We start from the raw sequence: 6,000 nt of genomic DNA on the forward strand, positions 1-6,000 counted from the left end.
CAAGTCCCTTGAACCCCGAATATTCAGAATCTCCACTCCAACCCCATCATCATCAGCACCCATTCTTCTAGTATTTCCCTACATTCTAGAAATATTCTGGAATGTAAGTTCCATGACCACCACCTATAAATATCCAGTGCTTCAATTTTTTAAGTATCTGGAGGTACCTGGTGTGCTATTCAATCAGTAAAATCAATTATTTTGATGTTGTACTTCAACGATCTTCATGGAGTGTTCAGAAATATGCTTCAGAAACCACTTAGGGCATGCAGAGGGGAACAGATAGGTGGGATCACAACTAGAAAGCCTCTGTTTTAAATATAGACCATCTATTTGACTACTTCTGAATTTTCCTTTTTCTGTGAACAGTGCTCCTTCCCTTTGGAAAAACTATTCCTCGTACTACAAACAGATAATTCTAGTGACAGTTGCATCTTAGTAGAGTCCCCCAACTTCCTGACTACGTGCATACATGTTAAGTCACTTCAGTCCTGTCCGCCTCTTTGCAACCCTATGGACTGTAGCCCTCTGAGCTCTTCTGCCCATGGCATTCTCCAGACAAGAATAGTGGAGTGGGATGCCATGCCCTTCTGGGCATATGACTCAAGTCAAAGCAAGCAGAGTTCTTCCTCAGAATGTTTTCAGACAGAACTAAAGGAAGAAGAGCTAGTCCACCATCATAGTAATCTGAGATGAGAAGGCAGGAAAGAAGAAAATTTTGAGAGTGGCCAATGGCTACCCTCTGCTTTGTGTAGGATGAATCTATCACACAGAGACAAGAAGTGTGGAGAATAAGTCCTGGTGGTATGCCAGTGTCAGGCTCCAGTCAGCCTGGGGATCCAACTACTCATAGTGCAGTTATATTAACTAGTAAATTCTCTTGTATGTCTGAACTAACTTGACTTAGACCTCTGCAACCAAACATCCTGACCAGTATGTTGTGTTTATGCATGAAAGGTCTTTCAAAGAAGGTTAAATTTTGCTAAATAAATTTGAAAATTACTGATCTAAACTACAACAGGACAGTCTTATTGGTTGAATCATAGTTTACCAAAAGTTGAAGGTCACCTGGTCTTACTTCCTCATTTTCCACATGAGGAACCTAAAGCAAAGCGACTTGTTGAATATCAACCAGGCAATCAATGGCAAGTCAGTTTTAGAAACTGATTTCTAGATACCTAGTTCAGCTACTCTCTTCATTCTTCTACCCTGTCATTTGTTTAATTCTCCCCAGTGGTATTTTTAAGAGGTGGTTACATAGAGATACAACTGTAACTTAAAAATACAAATCACAACAATGGCAATTTAAGACACTGCTTAGTGAGAAGATATTTGGTGGCATGTGACCACAATAGACCCCTTTTTCCTCTTGGAGACTTCCATATATTTTTAAAATTGGACTCAAACACACTCTTCGAGTCTTAGATAGCCGTGTCTCCAAGTTTTAACTACCATCTTGATGCTTATAACTCCCAAATCTATGTCTCTAATTTAGAGTTCTCACCAGACATTCACGTCTATATTGTCAATTTCCTCCTGGGTATTTCCATTCGGACAGTCTGCATATTTCAAAATCAGTATGTTTAAAACAGAGCTTGTTCTCTTTCCTCCAAAATCTATTCCTGACCTTTCCCACATATGAATGGTCACCCAATTCATCCTAGGAATCACCTTTAACTTTTCTTCCCATAATCAGCATCTACCAATTAACATTTTTAATATTTGTATTACTCTAGTCCCTCCATCTCAATGCACCATAATGTGGTGTCACCTGATGCCTGAGTTTTTTGCGTTTTGTCCATTAATGTACCCCTGGTTAATCAGGCTTTGCAGGTGGTGCAGTGTAAAGCATCCACCTGCCAATGCAGGAGATGTAGGTTCAATCCCTGGCTCGGAAAGATGCCCTGGAGAAGGGAATGGCTACCCACTCCAGTATTCTTGCCTGGAGAATCCCATGGACAGAGTAACCTGGCCGGCTACAGTCCATGGCGGGTCACAAAGACTCAGACACAACTAAGCAACTGAACATGAGCACAAGCACAACATCTTCTAGAATATATTTTATTCAAATTACTCTGCTCTTTAAAATCTTTCAGTGACTTCTCCATAATTTGTAAACTAAAACCTAATTTCACAAGCATGACTACTCCTTAATGATCTCTTACTTACTATCACCATCTCTGTCACTCCTGGCCTTTAGTGAACTATTGCTGTTTCTGAAACAAGACATGCTCTCTTAGGTACTTTTGCTGACGATATTCCCTCAGCATGGTGTGCTCTTTCCTAATTTGTCCTCCTCTTGAAATCATCCTTCACGATTTAACTCAAGCATCACTTCCTTTGCAAAGCTGCCTCTGGAAGCCCTACTGTGTATTTTCTTAGTGCACTGTGCTCACCTCTACTACAATTCAGTTCAGTTCAGTTCAGTCGCTCAGTTATGTCTGACTCTCTGCGACCCCATGAATTGCAGCACTCCAGCCCTCCCTGTCCATCACCAACTCCCGGAGTTCACCCAAATTCATGTCCATTGAGTCAGCGATACCATCCAACCATCTCATCCTCTGTCGTCCCCTTCTCCTCCTGCCACCAATCCCTCCCAGCATCAGAGTCTTCTCCAGTGAGTCAACTCTTCGCATGAGGTGGCCTAAGTATTGGAGTTTCAGCTTTCTACTACAGTTAGTATGATTAAATTAACTAGTAATTTTCTTCTACATCCAAACTAATTTGTTAGACCTCTACAACCAAAACATCTGAACATCTTGTTCCTGAATGAAAATTCTTTCAAAGAAGGCTAACTGCTGCTACAATAAATTTGGAAGTCACTGAATGAAATTACAATAAGGCATTATTATTAGTTGAATTATAGTCTTTTTTTAAAAAGTGTCCCATTTGTGGAGATTAACTAGAAAACTTCTCCCTCTGGGTGAACGCAATCTGTCAGAGCACAGCTCCCCACTCACCTCTTAGCCAGATGTTTTTATGCAATATGCAAACTGAACCACCCTATCACCGTATACTGCAATTATCTATGTAAGTACATATCCATCATTCACTTCCTAGACTGTAAGCTCTGTCTTTATCCCTAGTACATCACAGCATCACAGAGTGTCTGACATATAATGCTCAAGGAACATTTGTTTAATTCATTAATTAAGAATAGTACTTCTCAAATCATACCATATGTCAATTTACTAGCAGTTTGCTGCTAGGAAAAGAAATCAGAAATAGCGGTCACAAACAAAATACATTTTATTTTTCTCTCACATAAAATAAGTCTGAAAATAGTTGATTCAGGGTTGATATGGCCCATCCATGGTCAGTAGGAACAAGTTTCCTTCTCTCTTTGGCTTTGCCATCTTTAGAACATATCTTTCTTTCCTTCCTCATAGTCCAGGACCATCTCATATGGTTGTGCCGTTTGTTTACTGCAAAGGCACCCTGCCAAGAAGTGAGATTCACCAAGTGGAGCATCTACCCAGTGGAGGAACTTTCTCTAATTTATCTACAGGGATGGATGCTTCTTTCTATCAGAGATACTATGGCCATTGGGATCCCAACTATCTCATTCATTTTCCTGGCAGGGCAAAATTATCCTCAATTTATTTCTGGTGGCAGCGTGTTTACCTGAAATACTATTTCCCAGCTTCCCAAAGGAAGCTTAGGTATAGGTGTGGCATATATATAATCCATCACCTCAGTGGTGATTGGATGGTTGCTGTATCTAAAGAAATAGAGTCAAAGCATTGCATTGAGTTTCATAACTAAAAGTTTTTACTCTAGCAAACTTCTAATTACGTTTATCTAAATCAAAGCTAGATACTTTCACCAAAACTTTCATGATTTGTTTTCAGAAACCAATAATCTCTCTTTCTCTCTCTGTCCCTCTCTCTCTCTCTTTTTTTCTCTCTCTCTTTCAGCTAAAGGTCAGTAGAGTTTGTTTTTGGTATCCCAAACACCATCTATCCTTAAGTCCTAAGTTGTCAATTAGAAGGGTTCCCTTACTCTTTGCAAATCAAACAAACAAAACCTCCTCTTAATAGGGTCATTCTCCTAATCCAGATACCATTGAAATTTGAAGACTGAGTGTTTTATATTCATACCCATCTGTGTAAGCCACTGGTAGTAAAGACTGTCCACTGCCTTTTGTTCAAGGATCTTCATAACCACAAACACGCTTCCAAAGTTTGCACATTTCTCCTTCATTCACTTTAGGCTCTATCCAAACTTGTTCTCTACATATGCTCTGACTTTCCCACTCTGTAGCTTTGTTCACACTGTTCTTGGCTTACACTTCTCAACCTTGCATTTGTGCGCGATCAAAAGAATCACATCTTCCAGGCACTAGGTCCAATGCTCCTTCATTCACAAACCCTTCTGGATCCCACACCATCCTCTTCCCCGCCCAGCCAGGTGTACCTTTATCCCCATCTGAACACCCACAGCCACTTTGAGAGAAGAGACTCTGTCATGTTAACTTGGTGGAGTAGAAATCCTATGGCTTTTAGAGTACCACCAATCTGGGTACAAATTCTGGCTCTGCCACTTACTCTATGATCCCAGGCAAATTGCTCAACTTCATCTGAAACATAAGAATAATATGTACTTGCAGGGTTGGTATGAAAACAAGTAAAATAATAAATGTTAAGCTTGACAAGAGCAAACAGCATTTCTTGACTAAATTAGTAAATATAGTATACAGGTTTGTGCTGACTTGTATTAACACTGTGAATTTTTCAAAGATACTTTCAAGGAATAGCTACTGTGCTTTCTTCCATAAGATTTTATCCAAAGAGGGTGGGGGCGGGGTGCAGAATCATGAAAACAAAACACACTGACACAATTGAAAGATGAAACCACAAGTAGAAAAATTCAGAGTATGTGTTAAATTCAAGAAATCTCTTCGCAAATAATCTCTAGGTAACCATAGCCTGAAAACTTGTGGAAATACACATATCTGTTTGCACTGGAATAGAGGCAGAAGTGATGTGTTCTGCTTCCAATTCTGTCATTAAATAGTTTTGTTAGCTTTGGCAGTTTGCCAGGATTTTCATTTCAAAGTTTCTTTGTCTATCAAAAATAGGCGAATAAAAACAGGATATTACATACCCTAAACAACTTGAAGATGAAGATAACTGAGTGAAAATATTTTGAGAAATAAAAATAACCAAAAAATGCTATATATTAACTCTTGTAATTATGTTATTATAATAAGGCAAATAAATGGTTTAAGAAAGTATGTCTCTTTTGGCTCTCTTCCTGCAATGAATCGCTTTATTATCAGCTAAGATGACTTGTTTGCTGATAGCACCCACTAAGCCGTTCCCTAGAACCACCTACTCACTTACCTTACTTTTTTTCTTCCTTCCTTTCTTCCTTTAATAGCACAGGATTTACAATTGTCAGATAAATTAATATTTTTACCTGACCAACCCTTTTCGCAGATGGAAGATGATTACATGCTAATGCTTGGGATGACCCAAATAACTGCTTTACCAAAAATACCAAATGTCATCGCGTTCTCTTGCTGAAAGCATTGAGAAAGGATATGCTTTTCTGTTGTTCCTGTTCTTATTTTTCAGGGTAACATGGAGTTCTGTGTGGAAAGCATGAGCTAGGGCTTGAAAATCCAAGAAAGATTATATGACATCTACCCAGGCTTCACATTGATATGTAAATCTGTAGATAAAGTTATAGTCAGTTGCTATAAGGATGATCTTTCGGACAAATTTCCATGAAATTGCAAATTTCCAAAAAAATAAAGATGTCCAAACTTTGAATTTATTTTTGTTTTTATTTGTATTGTCTACTTTTAAATTAAAATATCCGCACATTCAATAGAGAAGTTGAAGTGCCTGAAGAAAAAACAGTGTATTTAGATTTATCAAGATTTCACTACCTGCCACATTATTCTGAAAGCATGCATAGTGCCATAATTTTTTGTTGTTGTTGTTCTCCATTTTATTATTTCTTAATCTACTTTTCACTGGAGAATAATTGCTT

The sequence above is a fragment of the Bos taurus genome, chromosome 6 (assembly GCF_002263795.3).
Source record: "Bos taurus isolate L1 Dominette 01449 registration number 42190680 breed Hereford chromosome 6, ARS-UCD2.0, whole genome shotgun sequence".
NCBI classification, from domain to species: Eukaryota; Metazoa; Chordata; class Mammalia; order Artiodactyla; family Bovidae; genus Bos; species Bos taurus.